Source organism: Haliotis rubra, unplaced genomic scaffold (genome assembly GCF_003918875.1).
Source record: "Haliotis rubra isolate DU_JTF1 unplaced genomic scaffold, ASM391887v1 Scf899, whole genome shotgun sequence".
Taxonomy (NCBI): Eukaryota; Metazoa; Mollusca; class Gastropoda; order Lepetellida; family Haliotidae; genus Haliotis; species Haliotis rubra.
In genome coordinates this window covers 72,645-93,151 of record NW_025767633.1, presented here as the reverse complement: position 1 = coordinate 93,151, position 20,507 = coordinate 72,645, and the positions used below count along the sequence as shown (strand labels likewise).

Here is a 20,507-nt window from a genome sequence, read left to right as displayed (position 1 = left end):
TAAATGAAAGATACTTTTCAACGACTGCATATAAGGTAAAAATGTGATCTGATGTTGAGTACCCTTTCCGAAATCCAGCTTGGGCCTCTGGTAGTAAATCCCGCATATTTGACCACTGTGTGAGTCTAGCGTTGACAATGCTTGTAAACAGTTTTCCCAAGATGCTGATGAGCGATATTCCTCGGTAATTGTCTGGATTGTTCACACTTCCGTTCTTGAAAATAGGTATAATTATTGATTTAGACCATACTTCGGGGAATACACCTGTCTGGAAGATTTTGTTGAAACATCTGGTAAGAAAAGGCATTGATTCTGGTAATGAACATTTGACCATCTCGGAGAGAATTCCATCCACGCCTGCCGATTTTCCGGTTTTCAAGTGTTCAATCGCATCGTGAATTTCACGTTCCGTTATAGGGGATTCCAGTAGAATATCGTCCACATTGTTTAAGTAATCACTCGCTAATCCGCCATAGTTGATAGTAGTACAATCATACAGACTTGGTGTTTCACTGGAAGAGAATAGTGCTTTAAAATGGCACAGCCACTGGGTTTCCGTAATATTGTGTGTTGGTCGTCTGCTTCTTTGCAGCGCACGTACTTTCTTCCAGAACTGTGAAGGGTTGGTCTGGGAATTGCAGAGGTCAGACATATTTCTGTTTTGGCAATCGAGTCTGAATTTCCTACATGCAGATTTGTAGTTATTTCGCAATTTACAGTACTGTTTTCTGTTGCACTCTGTACGTTGGCATCTGAATTTGCGTAAAGCCTTCCGTGCATCTCCTCTTGCCAGTTTACACTCGCGATTCAAGAATTGTTTGTCTTGTCTGACTCTGTTACCTCGTTGTCTCTTCATACAATCCGCCGCTTCTACCATTATGTGCACAAATGCATCAATTCCTTCACTGACATTCGTTTCAATGGTATTGAACAATCTATCCTTATGCAGGTTGAAGGTGTATTTAAACGAAGTTAAAAACATGGCTTCCTTTGGGCTGTCCCACACTATCACGTCAGGACAAGAATTGTCTGTAGTGGCGTCATCCGTTGCCTCTACAGGAAAGATACACGTCAATTCCAGCGGAGAGTGATCTGAGTCTGTACGATCCCCAACAGTCAAAGTGTCAACGAAATCGAAGAGTTCAAGAGACGTTATAAAGTAGTCCACAACACTGGATCCGTTCTCTCCGACATATGTATATTCTCCATTCATATCACCAGCCACTCTTCCGTTGAGAATAAATAACTTGTATACATAACATAGTTGTAGGAGAGTCTTCCCGAACCTATTGAGAAAAGGGTCTTGTGAAGATCTGTTTCCTGCAGGTACATTGTCTACGTCTACTGTAAGTCCCCAACCTTCAGTTGTTGGTGATGTATAGCCCGTTCTTATATTGTACTGTTGTCTCTCGTGAACTAGAGTGCTAGTTTTAAATTAAGAGCTGTGATAATCTAGTATTTTTACTGTCCTCCCATGACATGTTATGGCTGCAATATTGTCGATGTGACGTTAAATATTAACTCACTCACTTACTCCATCCCAACCTCAAACCCTTTCGCTTCAGTTTCAGCATCTCTTCTTTAATTACTTTAATACCAGGCGACAGGCAAGGTACCAGCAAGTAACTTCACTAGGCTTGGGATGAAACCACTAAGATTTCTCTCTCTTGTCACAGGCTCTATCCACTGGGCCACGAACTATTCTGTTATGATAACAGTGTTGAAAGAATCCGATCCAAATTTGTGGAGAAATTCGTATCTGGTTTACCGTGGTTTAAGGGTTCGTATCAAGTGTGGACAGCAGACGGAAGTCTTCTTACTCCTTTTAGTTATTAAATTCCATTTTTATTTACTTGTCTCTCAGTTTGTGCCAAGTATATAAAGTGACCAAATTTCCAATATTTCACTCTCAGACTAAAGTGGTGAACAAATATATTTGTACATTCAAAATAATGATCTTTACTCTTGAAGTGAGACTATTGAAACAAGTATTATATCACGGTTGCCCGCCGCTGATGACAACACCCTGGCCAGTAACTGTAATCACAAACAAGATCGTACTCTGAATGCGTCGATCACGTGCACCGAACATTTGCCACAACCAAATCACATGACATGCAAACAAACTTCCTGGTTCCTATTCGAGTCCAAATTCCCGTAAATGGTCAAAATGATAGCTGTGAGTATGACCGAATGGATTGGCTTTCTGCGGACACAATAGCAGCCCATATGTTTGAAAATACTATAAGTACAATTAGTATCCTTATCACCTGACTGCGACATTTCAGAAAGCTCTTGCGCAATCATGATATGTTGTTTGGTTTTGCAATCCACAATTGGAAAATAATCAGATATGACGTCATACGATTGGATGAAGTATTTTACAGCCCTTTAACCTTCAGGTATAAATATGAATGCAATATATGTTCCTGGATATTTTGCAATACCAAACACCATGAACTGCTTACTTACAATTGCTGTCTTGAGAAAGGTGTGTGCTTGCGTGTGTGTGCAAACCTTGCAAAAATGAATGTCATCTGTAAGTGTATGATAAGAAATGTTGTATGACTGAAGGACATTAAAAATGTTAAGTGTGCATTTGCATGGATTAGTTTTAGATAAGATCCCAAACACTCTATGGCAGAGCGTGAGTCAGAGTAGCCTTGTTATGAAGGATTTGCCTTTAGTAATTGAATCTAGTTCAGACAAACAAGTGGCTAATTCTTCGAGTAACGTTAATCAGTGGCTAATCTTTGTTCAGACCGAAGGCCAACACTACAAGTATATAAATTGTTCAACAGCAGAGGTGATCCTTACACAAGAGCATGATAAATGAACGAAACAATAGTTTTAATTTATATACCTCTAATAGTTGACAACAGCTGGTTAAATTTAAGCAGAAAAACAACGCGCCAATTATTTTCCAGGGGTTTTGCAACCGCACAAGAAGGTTGTAATAATGCTGGCTGTAAACTCCAAACCTGGACGAATGCATCAGGCGGTGGAGACAAAGACGCGTTTTGCAGGTAACAAGACTTCTCCGTCCCACCTGACTTATTAGGTGTTTATGACCCGTTGGAGCAAGTTATCTGGTGGTGCAAATATGTGTGAGAAACACATTTTGTCTTCGAGAAGATGAAGATTTTATTCTAAAAAATTCGGAATCTACTTTTGAAGATATATATATGGCGACCATATAAAATACCGAAAGTTTTAAAGACTGTTCTGTATGATTTGGCCTGTATGTTTGTCAATATCACAACAGGCAGTTCAAGGCATGCATATTATCTAGTATCTGGTGTGTGATATACCTCGCATTAAGTGTTGTATATCTATAAACCCGATAATCATTAAGTTTGTTGATATATTTTAGTGCCGGTCGCTCCTACCGAGATTGTTTGGCTAGTAACAACTGTCCAGCAGCTAATAATGTAACAACAGTCTTAGATCAGCAAGGCTGCGGTAAGTACAGGAAGACTATTTCCAGTAAAAACGAGGCGTCTACGTTTTGGCCACTAAAGGTGATCGCAACTCTCACACCTCATGACCCGTGAAGGTCCGGGTTATAATGAGTCTTCAGTAGCCCATGCTTGTCGTAAGACGCGACTAACGGGATCGATGTGGTCAGGCTCGCTGACGTGGTTGACACATGTCATCGGTTCCCAGTTGCACAGATCGATGCTCATGCTGTTGATCACTGGATTGTCTGGTCCAAACTCGATTATTTACAGACCGCCGCCATGTAGCTGGAATATTGCTGAGTGCGGCGTAAAACTAAACTCACTCACTCACTCATACCTCATGGACGTAGAATAATCGTAGAGCTAAGGTTGTTTGTACAATGACTCTCTGTTATGTTTAAGTGACTCAGGGCCAAGTTGCACAAAACCGTCTTAGCTCTGTGATGACCGCAACTCACATTGTCTAACATGACCATAAGATGGTCGTAGCCCTAAGATTGCTTTAAGATTGGTATGACCCGTTCCACACGACCCGTGAATAGTCGGGTTAGAATTGGCCTTCAGCAACCCATGCCTTTCGTAAGAGGGATCGGGTGGTCAGTCTCGCTGATTTGGTGATCGATGCTCATGCTGTTGATCACAGGATTGTGTGGTCCAGACTCGATTATTTACAGACATGCGCCATATAGCTGTAATACCGCTGAGCGTGGCGTTATACAACCAACCAACCGCTCCTCAGACCGTTTTTAGCACTACAACTTTGTATATCTATGTAAAGGTATTAGCGTTCTAAGATTGGGTTGGGCTGCATAAAGCTTTTGCAGTGCCAAGATGATCGTACCTCCGATACCTGCGACTGTCATGGAGGTAAAGTTTTAACGGTACCCATACGATTATCTTAAAGCAAGCACCCGAGACATATGACCCTTTCCTACTGAACGGTGTAGAATATTTACTGTACGATTCTAAACGGAGATTGTTTCAATTTCTGTTTTTCAAGAGTCTAGAGTCTCGACGTCCATCGGAGATAATATTATATGACACATACGTCACCGCATCGTCTATATATAAGATGAAATAATAATTAAGATAATATTGGTTCATTTCTCTTAATTCCGACTTATTTGAGAAGATAGTTTTTGAAATTCAAAATATTCATGTTACGTTGCAGGAACCATATTACCGTCCTGCTGATGTTGCATGTTCCTGTGTTTCAGGTTCCGAGTGAGTGTGGATGTCAGCTTCATCACTGCTGCTGGCCGTTGTTCTCACCACAATATTCGTGTAAAACCTTTACGCTGTTTAAATGCTAATTATGCACCATTTAACAATCAGGTTGTAGCTACACATTCAAGTTCCAGTACAAACTGGGAATCAGTATCGAATAGACACGTTTTAAAAGCTTATCCTGCATTAAACATACATGTATACTTTCTGTAATCCGGCAGGTCAGACCAACATTCAAATCCTAAAAAAGGGCATACATGATAACACCTCTGTACTTCTTTTTTTAAATAAACTGAACTTTGTCACCAATTTGCTCCTGTAGATGTTCGTTTTGTTGATGTTTTGTTTGTTGAAAGCTGCACTCAGCATTATTCCAGTCACAGTGAAATGTACATAATCGAGTCTGGACCAGGCAATCCAATGTTTGACATCATGAACGCCGATCTATGCAATTGGGAAACGATGACATGTGTCCACCAAGTCAGGGAGCCTGACCATCCAGTCTCGTTAGTCGCTTTTATGATAAGCGAATTAGTGGTGTACTGATTTACCCTCTTGAATGATTCTTCATGATTCATTTTTTTCGGGACTGTAGTTTGCTTTTGTTAGCAAACACCTTGAATAAATCTTGTTCTTGTATGCTAGTTTTTATGTCCTATACACAGACAGAATTTCTTAACATGAAATGTTTCCATTGGACCTACGATATTACTCGAATATTACTGTTACACCATCACCATACTCGGGATCGAGGGCTATACAAGTACTATACAAACGTCCACAACTTGTTCACTAATGACTTGCTGCTTACATGAAGACAACATGTTCTGTTAACTGACAAGTGACGTTAGAGCTAAGTCACTCACTCACTCGCTAACTATAGAATACTAAGTTAAACATATTACAAAATGCTAAGTTAACATATTACAAGGGCAGGCACACATTTACCACCTTTAAAGTAATGGTTAACCCCCCCCAAAAAACAACCCCAAACACCCCCCCAAAAAAAACTAACAACAAAAACAAAACAAAACAAAGAACACACACACACAAATAAAAAATAAATAAAAAATAAAAATAAAACAACAACAACAAAACCAAAGTAACAACAACGACACCAACAACAAAAACCCAAAAACCCACAAAATCAAACAAACAAATTGTGCTGGCAATTTTGTGCCTGAGTCGGAGGGTGTGGGTTCGAATTCCGGATGGGACTCAACCCAAACAAGTACTAGAATCTGTACTTTACTAAGAAAGTGTAATCCCAAATATAACATATGTTAAACAAAAAGATCCCCAAAACGATAAACGTTGGTACCGGTTTGTGTGAGAAACATATTTTGGTTTCAAGAACATTAAGATTATTTTCTGAGAAGAATGCAAAATGTACCTTTGAAACATATACATCACGCGATCGTGCAATATAATGGATGTTTTGAAGACCGTTCTGTCTGATTTGGTTTGTGTATTTGTCAATATAACGTCAGGCAGTTCAAGGCAAATACACTTTCTTGTGTAGGACGATAGGATAACGTAATAGCCAAAAAGATGCACCTACCTAATACGTAAATTAATTCTTATTCTCCTGTGTGTGTAGATGTATTTTGACTAAGTTTGCACCATTATTAACATAGTGCTAGCCATATCTTCCAATGTAAAGAAGGAAAATAAATACGCAATTCTTGTTGACGTCATGACTTTATCTATTTTACAACGTTTGAGAAAGACATTAGTGCGTTGATAAGTATATATAGTTGACTTAATGTGTCCGTTCAAAGGATGAAATATCTATCTACGTCAGTCAGAATTTGACGCTCTTTTGACAGAACATGAAATGACTGAATTTATCGTTTGAATAATGTCCTGAATAGATTAAACAAATAGATAGTTTGACCGTGTACCCTAATGTGGACAATACGCACACCTGTTTGACATGAGTCTAACGTAAATAAAAAGATTATTTAAAAACACGAGAATATTTTGTCAGGATAGAACTTTTCCTTGTTCGTTATTTTGTGGCTGTTTCTCTTTATAATTTTATGATGAAATATGAAACAATGGCTCCTTTGGTATGAACATATTTGAACAATACTTAACGGCTTGACCAAAGGAGGACATGGCATGGTTTATATTTTTTTACCATTCTTGTAAAAATAAAGTTAACAGTGGAATATTATGTCTTGTTAGGCTACCTTAGTCTAAGATAGAGTCGTGCATCGGGACGTCAACCTCAGCAAAAGCCTAAGGTTAAAACTTAAGGAGATGAAGTAATCTTAGCGCTAATGTTGTTTTGTACAACGGCACCAAGGTCAATTATGTCCACCAATTTGTGTCATGGAATTTATTGCCCGATGGAGCTGTTAACACTATTTCACTGAATCATTTCAAAACCATGATAAACACAACAGAAACTCACAATTACTTTGATTTAAATTTTGGGACTAGATTTTGTCATCAATTGTCGCCTCAAGCTCGGCTGTAGTGATCTAAACGCAGACAGATATAATCGACATATATCGGAAACATCTAAGTGTTCATGTGGTTATTATAACGAAGACGTTATTCACTACCTTTTCACATGTCGGCACTATAATAATTTAAGAGTGGGTATGGTTTTACGCCGCTTTTAGCAATATTCCAGCAATATCACGGCGGGAACACCAGAAATGGGCTTCACACATTGTACCCATGTGGAGAATCGAGCCCAGGTCTTCGGCGTGACGAGCCAACGCTTTAACCACTAGGGTACCCCAACGCCCCCTCATAATTTAAGAACAACTATGGTAACGACGCAACTCAACTCAACTAATAGTAACATTGTCAACTCATTACACCAGTTCAGTTCTAAAAGTAAGCCCTACTTATACATTTAATGTACCACTAGTTTATATAATTGGATTTTCTGCGGCAGGTCATTTCGTTGCTTGGCATAACCAACACCATTACGAGCATATTCAATATTCAATCATATATTAGATATAATGTAAGATGTTGTCTAGATATTCCTTGACCGCCTCCGTGGCGTAGTGGTTAGAGCGTCCGCCCGGAGAGCGGAAGGTCGCGGGTTCGATCCCCGAACGCGTCATACCAAAAGACGTTAAAATATGGTACTTGTTGGTCCCCGCCTGGCGCTCGGTATTAATGGGTACAACAAGGACTGGTCGGCTCGGAGTCAGTATAATGTGTCTGAGTGGGGTATTCATGCTTCACTGCGGCGAGGTATCTCAGTGGGCTAGCACTATAAAACCAGCTTAAGTCTGGGCTAGTACAAGCAGCCGCACATACACTTACACACGCATGCACGTCGTCATATGAGCGAAATATTCTCAAGCACGACGTAAAACCCAGTTTCACCTCACCTCACCTAGATATTCTTTCCCAGTACTATTCCTTTGTTTTTACATCATTTCATTTATGTATCCAGCTATTGGGATTATGCACTGGAGCGGCGTTTTCTTTGCCACTGGGCTTGTTCGCCTATCCAGGTCTCAGTTTTTTTCAATAAAAATATGTTTAAACCATGCCCACCAACAGTTTCTGCACCCGGCATTTAGGTTTTGGTTTCTAATATCCCAGATTTTTGTACAAAACAACCTTAGTGATAAGTACTGCAGATCTGCTATTTGTGCAGAACATGGACGATATTAGGAAAGTGTTGCAAATCTGTTAAGCCCAAATAAACGAATCGTGAAAACGCGTGCCTTGCCATCAATCGGTAAATGTTACTGAGAATGTGAATGATTTTGCACCATTGTATGTTTTTATCATTTGAAAATTTGACAAAGTGAAATTTTGCCTTCAAACAAATGACGAGAAGTAGAGAGAATGATCGTCAATAATTTAATAGTAAATCGTGACATATTTATCACTAATTCGTGTAAGAAAACGTGTCTTTTTTTCCATACAAATTTGAATGTATTGTTATAATTCAATATTATTTGTACGGTCAAAGTACAAATCATGTTTGGTGCTTTTTATACAGGCTTTGAAAATCGCTATAATGGTTTTCCCGAGCAGACTGTTAGTGGCCGTTCAAATAACAGTTGTAACGAATGTTAACTGTCTGACTTATTTGGAATTTGGGGCTGTATTTTGTGTTAGTTACATCCTTGTTAGAACTTCAGTATATTGACAGACATATATTATATAATTACGTCATATATGATGCAAATACTGACCTATCGGTCCAGGAACTTTCCTCGTTCCTGTTACTGAACATTGCATAATTTGCAAATTTCACTTACCGGGACGAGGAAAGAGTATATGAACCTCATGTACACGTTTGAACAAAAACGACAATCTGTCGAAGCAATGACACTTCGGCTACAACTAAATTTTAAGGCACACCGTCTAGTCGGAATAGCCCTACATGACTGCTCGGAATAACCCGACAAGCCAAATGAAAATCTGACGATGTGAAATATCAGCAGCAGGATCATCAACAAGAATGTAGCCATGTTGAAATTACTTATCCTTATCTATACTATAATAGACTAGTATCAAACATTTGGCACTTTGAGTATCGACTAACATCCACTTTATGTGACTGAAATTTGAGTAACCAAATAACATTATCGTATCTAATACAAGACGTGCGGCAGTCAGCAGTGTACATGGGAAGGAAAGCACTGTCACCAAAGTCGTGAGATCAACTGCCTCTGACATCTACATGAGGTCACAGTGGGACATGCCCCACTCGGCATATTCCTGATGGAAAAGGAAACAACCTTATTTTCGGAATTATATCTATTTTTCAACTAATTAGTATGATTTAAGTGGACAATGTGACATATGTTTAACCTTGTGAATACACAATGCCATTTAGAAAGTGGACAAATATAACATATGTTATATTAGGGATTACACTTTCTCAGTAAATATTACCTAATTTACAGACCACTTTCTAAATGGCATTGTGTGGGGGCCGTGCCAATTTACACTTATTAGAGGGGTACACAAAGTCCGTGGTCTGACTACCAGTTGTCCGACTTCCATTTTTGTGGAAGCCGCGATGGCAGGGCGGGTTATGCGGCTGACTTTGTGTGCTGGCGATTATGTGCCTGACTCTGATGGTGTGGATTAGAATCCAGGATGGGACCCAACAAAAGTACTAGAATATGTACTTTACTAAGAAAGTGTAATGCCTAATACAACATATGTTCTGATGAAACTTTTGGCATAAGTGCCAAGATTTACTTCAGTTCTGACGATGTGCAATATTCAATATTATTTGTAATTTCATATACATAGGTTAATGAACAGCGATTTATTTTAACCTTATAAGAAAAATGAAAATGATTGATATATTTCATGAGCTGACTATGCACACATTTTTAAAGGAATTGTTTATGACGTTTTATGGACAAACCAATGATGGTTAATGATTGTGTCACGGTTAATAAATTTAGTATATCTGGTTTCACTGTAAATGTCAAGACTCTGGTGAGTTGATATCTTATTTTTAGATTATCTTTAGATTTGTGACTCAATTGCATTGTACTAGATATCTGTATTGTCATTCATTGTAGTTTGCTCATTGTTTGCTCAATACATTATTGAATATTTTAGACTTGTCTGTGTTCTATTTTGCTGATTCAAAGGGGACTCTTAAACCTTTTGTCTCGGCAAATTATTAACCGTAACAATTGTGTGGGTCAGAACCCAGGTTTTCGACGTTTTCACCACGGTTTCACCACCAAGCTACCACACCACCCCGACCACACAGCGCCTTGTTGCTACTGGATGACATTGAGTATGTATCATATGATTCTAAAGGAAGATGGGCTCACTTTCTGTATACACAGACCAACCGTGTAATAGTGACGTCGTTCGAGCATATCACAGTGTCCAACATGGTTGCACCGTAGTCTACATTTGTCTGGTGTTAAAAACTTTTGACCTATTCTTAATAATGACGAGAAGGCTCTGTATGTAAACTTTACAATGATAAATGTGCGCATAACGAGACTGACGTCAATAAAATAATACTTTACTTTCTGAAAACAGATCAGATTAAAATAGTCAAACAGGATTTTGTCTGATCGGGAGGATGCTCATAACGCTTTTGTTTGGTACATAGTATGTGTACTTCCTGGGTTTCCTGATGAGTAGTCATGGTTTCCCCTCATGTACATCTCTCACTTGTTACTGTTAAATAATTTGCCGTGACAAAAGGTATAAGAGTCCCCACAACTCACCAGTCTTGACATTTACAGTGAGAGCAGATATACTGAATGAAAATTCTTTACAATGACAAATGTTGAATATAGACGAGCAGGACGGTCAGTCTGTTGTTGAGCAAATTCGACGATGGCAGTCATATGTGTATAACTCCAGTGATGTGATAAGTCCATGTGTTAGTCCGGTGTCGCACAATACAACAACCAGCCTTTATATAGCTCTCACACAGACTTTAGAGAATTGGCGTAAAGCCAGGCGGCATCATTAACCTCTTAGAACATTAACATGACATGATGAAAGCCGTAAATAAGACTGCCTAGGGAGGCAACTTTGAAGCGCTATCAAAAAGGCGTACCGCTAAAAATAGTATTGCCATTGAACATATATCATGCGAAATGTGACCCACAACCCACACTCAAAACTTTAAACATTGTGACCCAATAATAACTATCACTTAATCAATGATATTACAAATTACATAATTCACACTCTCGTAACGCACTGTTTAAATAGATCGACAAAACACTTGATAAGAAAATACAAAACCATTAGAAATATTGCTATGAGTAGCCTCCATTGTGCGATTCTTACTTTGACTATGCCAAGAATATGTGTTCATGACTTGTTTTCAGAGAGTTTCTGTGCCATTAACTCCACGTGGAATATTTGTATGTCCGAGGGACCCGTGAAAAGTCGGGTTAGAATTGATCTTCCCATCAGTAACCCATATTTGTCGTAAGAGACAACTAACGGGATCGAATGGTCAGACTCGCCAACTTAGCTGACTCATGTCATCGTGTTCCAATTGCGTAGATCGATGCTCATGCTGTTGTTCACTGGAATGTCTGGTCCAGAGTCGATTGTTTAGAGACTGCCGCCATATAGCTGGAATAATGCTGAGCGCGGCGTTAAACAACCAACCAACCAAGCATTCAACACAGCGAATTTAGTACAACGATGTTAAAGTATTTGAGTTCTAAGTTCACAAAACGGATAGAAGGTTCATGTAGCTCGATGAAAAATCAAATCGATACACATGTTTGGTAACTTACGAATCACTGATTTTCTGCATATAAACCGATGTTCATCCGAATGCATTGGACAAAGGGAAGTAACTAGGTTCATTTGCATTGGGTTATATTCTATCAAGTTCAGGATAAGTGTAACGGCCTCACGGACATATATTCCGTACCTGTATGAATGAATTATGAGTAAGGTGAAGTCGTTATCAGGACTTGGAAGGGGGGAGAAGCATATGGCGTGATGAGCCTGAAGACTCGGGATGATGTGTATCTGAAAGCATTGGGTAAAGGGTAGGAACTGGGTTTGTTTGCGTTGCGGTTTTTTGTGTTTTGTTTAAGGCAGGCGTAAAATGTGTTTCCTTCGTTATCAACGTTGTTGGGGATGGGTGATGGCGAGAAGCATATAGCGTGTTGCGTATGTAACTCGGGATGAGGGGTACATCACTCCGTATATGTGTCCGCTGAGTGAGTGAGTGAGTGAGTGAGTGAGTAAGGTTTTACGCTGCTTTGATTCCAGTAATACCATGGCGGAGGACCCCAGAAATGAAATGAATTATCTGTTTACAGTGACCGTCCAAGTAAACAGTTACCGTCCACGTAAACAGTTACCGTCCACGTAAACGGTAGGATGACGTACAGACGAACCCGAGTCTGACCACCGTACATACATGTATATCATAGTTTGCTGGGGGTCTATGAGGTCTCGTAGTAAACCGCGGGTGCTATTGAGCGATTCTTAGTCAATGTTAACATTTCTCAAAATGTTTTCTCTGGATGTTTTCATATTCACTAGTGCTGATTGGTCTATCTCAGACAGTGTTTCAAGGTTTACGGGGGTTAGGTAGTCAATGAGACAACATTACCTTGCTGGTGTGAATGCGATAGGGGAGCATGCGCGATATAGATGGCTAGTTCCTGTGAAATAAAAAGATGACCGCATCGTGCTGCTGTTGACTGTGGAGGGCTACAAAGCGCAACCATTTTATCGTACGCTCCTGTACGCCTAATCCTGTTTTAGTGTTAGCTCATTACGTCCATAAACCAGATTTATCCACTAGCAACACACTTGGTTTTATATCGGTAGGTTTGGAACATAAAGTAGCACATGTGAAGTTTCTATTTTTTGTTTAGTTTATTCACAGAAGCTGCTGAAGTGACCCCAGAATCACTTGAATTGTGCGACAAGAGAGTGGAGGAAGCGAGGTTCGACTGTGTACCCTCAGTATTCACTGATATCCCTAGGACATAGTGAACGCGAAGATAGATCTGAAGTAATGCTGCAAGAAACGCTTCCCATTATTTCATTGTGTGTTTTTAACTTGCCCAGTTTGTATGTTACCACAGTGTTTACTACACTATTGCGTATTTCTGAGTCAGTGTATCAGTGTATGCACATGATGTAACAGACAGATTCTGAGGAAGATGTGCGGGCATAAGAATACTGACCATAGTGTACCTTGAAAACCTCAGTTGTTACATCAGGTGATTCACTGACAGAGAACAATCTGCGCTTATGGGTATGAAAACATCCCGAGGAAACAAAATGACTCAGAATTGTCAAATACCAACCATGGCTTACTTCCAGACATCGAAGGACACTTGTATATATAGACTGGTGAGACTTGGGAACGTGGATGTCGGTACGTCATCCTACCGGGGCACGTGTACCTGTACGTGGACGGTAACAACTAATTTGTCCACAGCAAATATATTTCTTTCATTTTTGGTGTCCTCCGCCGTTATATTACTGGATGATGCTGATAGCGACATGAAACTCACTCACTCACTGGATACATATACGGAGTGATGTACCCCTCATCCCGAGTTACATACGCATCACGCTATATGCTCCTCACAATCACCAAAAACGTTGATAACGACTTTATCTTACTGACATTTATTCATACAGGTACAGACGTATGTACGCAGCTTTACTGAGTTTTGGAAACACATTTTACGCCTGCCTCAAACTAACACAACACAACACAACGCAAACAAACCCAGTTACTTCCCTTTACCCAATGCATTCAGATAAACATTTGTTACAATGGAGAACCACGGTGATACGTTTGCGAGATAATGTTACTTACGTTACCAAACGGGGCGGTGGGGTAGCCTAGTGGTTAAAGCGTTGGCTCGTCACGCCGAGGACCCGGGTTCGAATCCCCACATGGGTACAATTTGTGAAGCCCATTTCTGGTGTCCCCCGCCGTGATGTTGCTGGAATATTGCTAAAAGCGGCGTAAAACCAAAATTCAGTCAGTCAGTCAGTAAGTTACCAAACATGATTTTGGATTTGATTTTTTTATCGGGTTACATGAACTCTGTGCCCCTTCTGTGTTGCTGCGTGTGGTGTGCGTGTGTGTGCGTGTGCGTGTGCGTGCGTGCGCGCGTGCGTGTGTGTGTACTTGTATGGCCATGTGATGACATGACGGTAATATTCAGCTTCTATCGCAGGGCAAGTGAAAACGTTTAATATAAAGAACATTCCTGTCCTTGTCCAGCGAACTCCACAGACAGAAAATACAAACTAGCGTACAAGAACATAACATACACATTATAACCTTCTTGAACAAAGGAAACTACAGTTCCGAACAAATTTGAGCCACGAAGAATCAATCAAGGAGGTAACTCTAAATACCACTATCATGACATCTGCTATCTAGGATTCGAACCCATGATCATTGAGTTCTGACATCACTAAGTAACGCCACTCAGCACAGCAAGTCGTGGCACTTTGACGGCAGGGTTTCCTGTTTCTCTTAAGTACATGGTTTGTTATTGATGGCAGTCATATTATTTACAGGATACCCGCGAAGATCCGGGTTAGAATACCTGGGTTAGAACTCATCCTCAGCAACCTGTGCTTATCATAAAAGGCAATTAACGCGACTGGGTGGTCAGCCTCGCTGACTTGGGGACACATGTTATCGTTTCCCACTTGCGTACATCGGCGCTCATGACGTCAATCATTAGATTGCCTGGTTCAGACTCGAGTGTGTACATACCAATGTCATATAGCTGGAATATTGCTGAGTGCAGCGTTAAAAACAATAAAACAAACAAATCTACAGGAGCAAATGGCGACAAAGTTCAATTTATTTATTTTTAAATGTACAGAGGTCAATTATACCCATTTTCTAGGATTTCAAAGTTGGTCTGAACTGCCGGGCAACAGAAAGTATACACGCATGTTTATTGTTGGATAAACTTTACAAAATGTTCGACACTTAATAGTATGTACTTCAAACAAATTCCCAGTTTGTTTTGGAACTTGAATGTGTAGTGTTTGGGACACTGTTAGTTACTTAGTAACGTTTTGTAAGAGTTTAGTTTAAGCCAATCTTTAAGTGTTGATTTCTTTTGCCCGGCAGGTTTTATTGTCGGTTGCACAAATTCATGTAATCATATTGTACAGACTGTTTCAGCATTATGATGCACTCCCAACTCGCGACAGTGAAAGATGCGTACAGAACACAAAGCATTCGTCACAATCTTTACACAATACATTTATCTCTTTTACATTGTTTCTGATTTCAATGTTTGTGTGATATTCATTTAGACTGATTACAATCTGATTGTTAACTGGTCCATAATTAGCATTTAAAGAGCGTAAAGGTTTTACACGAATATTTTGGTGAGAACAATGGCCATCAGCAGTGATGAAGCTGACATCCACACTCTCTCTGAACCTGAAACACAGGAACATGCAACATCAGCAGGACGGTAATATGGTTCCTGCAACGTAACATGATTATTTTGAATTTGAAAAAAAAGAATTCAGAGAAGTTGGAAAATAAGAGAAGTGAACCAAAATTATTGCCATAAGGAAATATTGTGGTGTTTGGTAATTGAAGATGTTAAACGTGACGTGTATTGTAATGGCTCCTAACCTCCTATTTCGCAACGTTATGAACATCTTTGAAATGTCATCTTTGTGTGACAAGAGATAATAAATGTCACAAAACTTTAACGGACGGACGTTTAACACCTTCACAATTGACTTCAGCATCTAATAAAGAACAAATTATCAGAGATGTTCATCTAGCCAGTCGGGATAGCTTTAACAATTTATCACTAGCCCGATTCACAATCAACTGGCATTTGGATAGCGGGCCAGTAGCTATTTCGACAGTTGTATACAACAGACAGTCATTGTACGAAGCAAGGGTATTGCTATGATTGTCGACCGTCCATACTTCTTTGTGAAACATACCCCTGGTCGGTGGCGTAAGGCGCCAGAACCTCAACGCCTCGTGCAGAAGCTGTTGATGGAAATAATCTACCTGTACTTACCGCAGCCTTGCAGCTTTAAGGCTTCTGTTACAGCATCAGCTGCTTCACAGTCGCTACCCAAACAGTCTCGGTAGGAGTAACCGGCGCTGAAATATGTCAACAAACTAAATGAGTATCGGGCTTATAGACATACACCTCTTGCGACAGGTGCGACAGCCTGTTACCACATACTACATGATGTGTTTGCCTTGAACTACCTGGCATCACACTATGACAAAAAGCAAAAGACAGATAACAGACTTAAACATCCGGTTTATTATACTATGGCCTTATATAAACGTTTTCATATATTTGACAAGTAGATTTGGCATTCTTTTTAGAATAAAATGTTCATCTTCCAGAAGTCAAAATGTGTTTCTCAAACGAATTTTGGACCAGATAACCTTCTCCAGCGGGTCTCAAAACCTAATGCTTCAGCTGCGATGGAGAAGCTGTGTACCTGCACATCCTGTCCTTGTCTCCACTAATTGACGCACTCACCACTCTTGCGCTTCCGATACACAGTCAATGTTACATCCGGTTGCAAAACCCCTGAAACATAATCACTAGTTATAACTACATGTAGTTAAGGCTGCTTTCTGCATATATTTGGAACATGCGTTACTTGACCTGATAAGCATTAATCTGGGAGTGGTAGGTGAACAGCAGGGAGGCAGATGAGGCCTGTACAACCCCAATATGTTAAAATCAATACAATATGTAAAAACTAACGCAATATGTAAAAACTTAACGCAAAAGTAAAATATAACGCAATATGTAAAAGATTAACGCCAAATGTAAATAATGTCTTTAACGCAATATATAAACACCTAACGCAAAATGTAAAAAAATGTTTAACGTAATTTGTAAAAGATTAACGGAATCTGTAAAATACAGCTTTTTTGTTGTTTATGGTTTTGGCGACTGAAATTATTTTTTAGAAACTTTACTTTATTGTTTTTCAAAATAACTAAGCTATTGCAAAATTTCTGACAAAATTAACCTCATTTCTAACTTAATTGATATCTGTTCTTTTGGGTCGTTTAACATAAAAGTAAAGCCGATAATTGTGTAACATACATGTAAAGCTTGATATCATAATCTATATTCGACAGTATCCAAGGAAATCATTTTATTCTCCATAGTATTTTTACATAAATGGTCATATGGCTTGTATTCATTATGTCCTATTCAAGGAGGTTTTACCTTTTGACCTATTTTATATCCCACAACGCGCATGTAGCGCAAAGTTCGGGGACATAAAATTAACCTCCTGATCGGAACCTACGGTAACCAAGGTTCAACTTTTTTTCTTTTTCTTTTCATTGTTTTTGTTGAGAGACTAGTTTTGTTTTCATATTTGTCCTATTTAGTGGAGAATTAAGAACAAAACATTTTCCTTTATGGAATTAATGCATTAGTTACTTTTCCTGGTAGTGTGTCTTTTAATCTCACCTCAAAATACACAAATGAAATGCAACAAACCCTGATAAAAAGTTTGAGCCATCCCATAGGAATTACGAGAGACTTGGGAATTTGTTTCAGAAACACTTTCAATGAATTTTAGAGAAAATATCATATTTATGATGATGTTTTTACAAATATTATATTACTCCAAAATGTAAAAAATACTGTTTAAATATAAATGTGTCGCTGGACACAAATATCTTTGATTTAGAAATGGTAAATCCATCTTGCAGTTTTAGGTATAATGGACATGCAAGATGCATCGCGGTGATTCGGGTATTTCCATTCCAATCATATCTGATTTCCTTCAATCAAGTCACAGGTAATATTGCTGCCAATGAAATCGAGTAATACCAGATATATTTGAGGTTGGATCCCGATGTTGATCGCTCAAATTTAATGAAATAAAGTTATCGTAGTTGATGCAATGCAAGTAATATGGAATATTGATATCAATCGGTAACAAGACTTGTTGTTCAAGGTTTCAGAAACCTGAATCCATCAAACATGCTAATGCCAAGATCAATGATACCTGCATAGAATTACAAAATCACAAACCACGCCTAAGAAATTATAATCGTAATTCACCATTTAATCACATAGATTGCCATTCGCTGTGTGTTCTGTGACATTCATGTGATTATTTGACGTCGCATCAAACATTAGTACAAATGGAACCAGTTATTCTATTGTTGATCTAAATGGAGACATCTTAGTGTAATCAACGTCTTCAATATCTGAAAAATTGCAAGGGGTGTTTAACCTTATTAACTCATTCACTCACTCACTCGCACGATTCATTTAATAATGGCTTCTTTCATATTCTCAGTTCAAGATGCACGCATCTAGAAAACTATTGTAATATTCCCTTAAACCGCCCATCGTTGTTTCATGTACATGACAAATCATAACTATTGGCGCTCTCTCCTAGATCAGTTGCTAGGTCCGAAGTCCAATGGACAGAGCTACCATCTCGATGCAAAGTACCAGTTGCATTTAATTCCAACCCCCATACACAATGAATTAACATTGGAAACATTACTACAACATGCATGTTATTTCAAACCAAATCAAGAAAGATCAATAAGTGATTTTCTTTAAAAACCCAATTCGGTAATCACAGATTATCAACAACGGAATGGACAGTTTGAAGGAAAGGTCAAACCATCTTGAATAAGACATAATGAATGTAACCCAAAATATTTATGAAAATATCGAAGAATAAATCGAAGTTCGAAGAATAAAATTAAAACATTCGAAAATAGACTATAAGATCGAGTCTATATACAAGTAAATTATATGTTTATCGACTATGCTTATATAAATACTGAACGAGGTAACATTTTAAAGAAACATTGCGATATCTTAGTTTTTGTAAATAAAGTCAATTTTTGTGAAAAAAAAAACGGATTTCGATTGCCACTCCTAATATTCAAACCTAAAACTGGATTTCACATATTGCGTTTATATTTTACATATTAAGTTAAAAATTGTTTTTACATTTTGCCTTAGGTGTTGTACTTTTTGCGTTAAACACATATTTTATACATACTGCGTTAATATTTTACATATTGCGTTTTAAATTGATTGACTCTGCATGGTTTACTACGCAACTGAACTTTTGATGAATCTCGGGGAATTTAGTCAACAAATCGAACTATCGATCCAGTTGAACTAAATGAATGTCCGTGCAAAGGAATATTAGTTTTGATATAAGAAAACTCCGTAAACATGTGTGAACCATATATACATTATCAATATTGAGAAAATAACACCAACCGTATCCCAGTTTTAATCAGTTTATTACATATAACCTGTTATAAAGGGAAATTTCAAACCGCAGTATCGTTTAAAAAGAAAGTCGTAACAGTTCAAAGCATCGCTAAAGTGAAAAGTACTCACAAAACAGGCACAGGGCAGCAATTGGCAGCAAGCACTTCATGTCGTTTGGTACAGGGAAGAATCCTATCCACGAATATGCTACGTTTACATTTATACCTCAAGGTGATAGGGTTGTTAAAAAGTTCACCCAATCGTATGTTGTGAACTAAGTTTACAAAATTGTGCAATAGCTTCATCGGTCCTCTCTGACATTTCACAATTTGAAAGTCAGGTGACAGGGTGACGCTGCTTTGTTGTTGCGGCTGCAACAGGTCCTTCCAATAGATCATAAATTCACTTTAAGGAGTGAGAGAGAAAGATCAAGTGACAACCATTTCAGCCTTATCGCGACTACAATAAGTTATAAATTCACGATAACATGAATAAAAATACGCCTGACAACAAATCGGAATATACAACTTTAAGTATAGAAGACTATACAATATAAAAACAGGCTACAGACTGCTAACAGTTGAAGGTAGACCACCATACTAGGAACCATGGAGACTTAGAGTACACTTGCTACTAGGAACCTAGCTGGATTTACACTAGGGCTGTAATAACGATGCAGCGAACAATGGACGGATTGCAAATATTGTTGAGTCTCCGACAGTAATTAATCGATGGTAGAAACGAAAACATATCGATGCATCGATAGTATGTGTGACTATCGATAGTGTAGTTATTGATTTCCGTTGATAAATACGCAGCACAAAATACAGGAAGTACCAGATTCGTTCACTTTGAGTTAGAGTTATCCGCCCCTGTTACGTCTTACACAAACTTTATCTGGGTTTCAAGTGTCCTGTCAGTTATTGAAAGAGACTGAAACTACTTCAGCTTGTTCTTATTTCATATAAACTATACATTCATTTGGGAAATGACTTCAAATGAGACTATTCAAGGAGAGAAAAACTAATGCAATAGTATTGCAACAGTTGGTCGCAATAGACTATCGCTATCGCAATAGTATGTTGCAATAGACTATCGC

General features: G+C 38.7%; 1 long non-coding RNA gene across 1 annotated transcript; it reads right to left on the bottom strand.

Moving 5' to 3' along the window:
- Positions 1-14,974: 14,974 nt before the first annotated feature.
- On the bottom strand, positions 14,975-19,722 carry LOC124263773. The gene is made up of 4 exons (XR_006894931.1): positions 19,538-19,722; positions 16,629-16,720; positions 16,190-16,275; positions 14,975-15,585 (listed from the first exon to the last, which is right to left on the bottom strand). It is a non-coding gene; the product is annotated as an uncharacterized LOC124263773 (long non-coding RNA).
- Between the last annotated feature and the right edge of the window lie 785 nt (positions 19,723-20,507).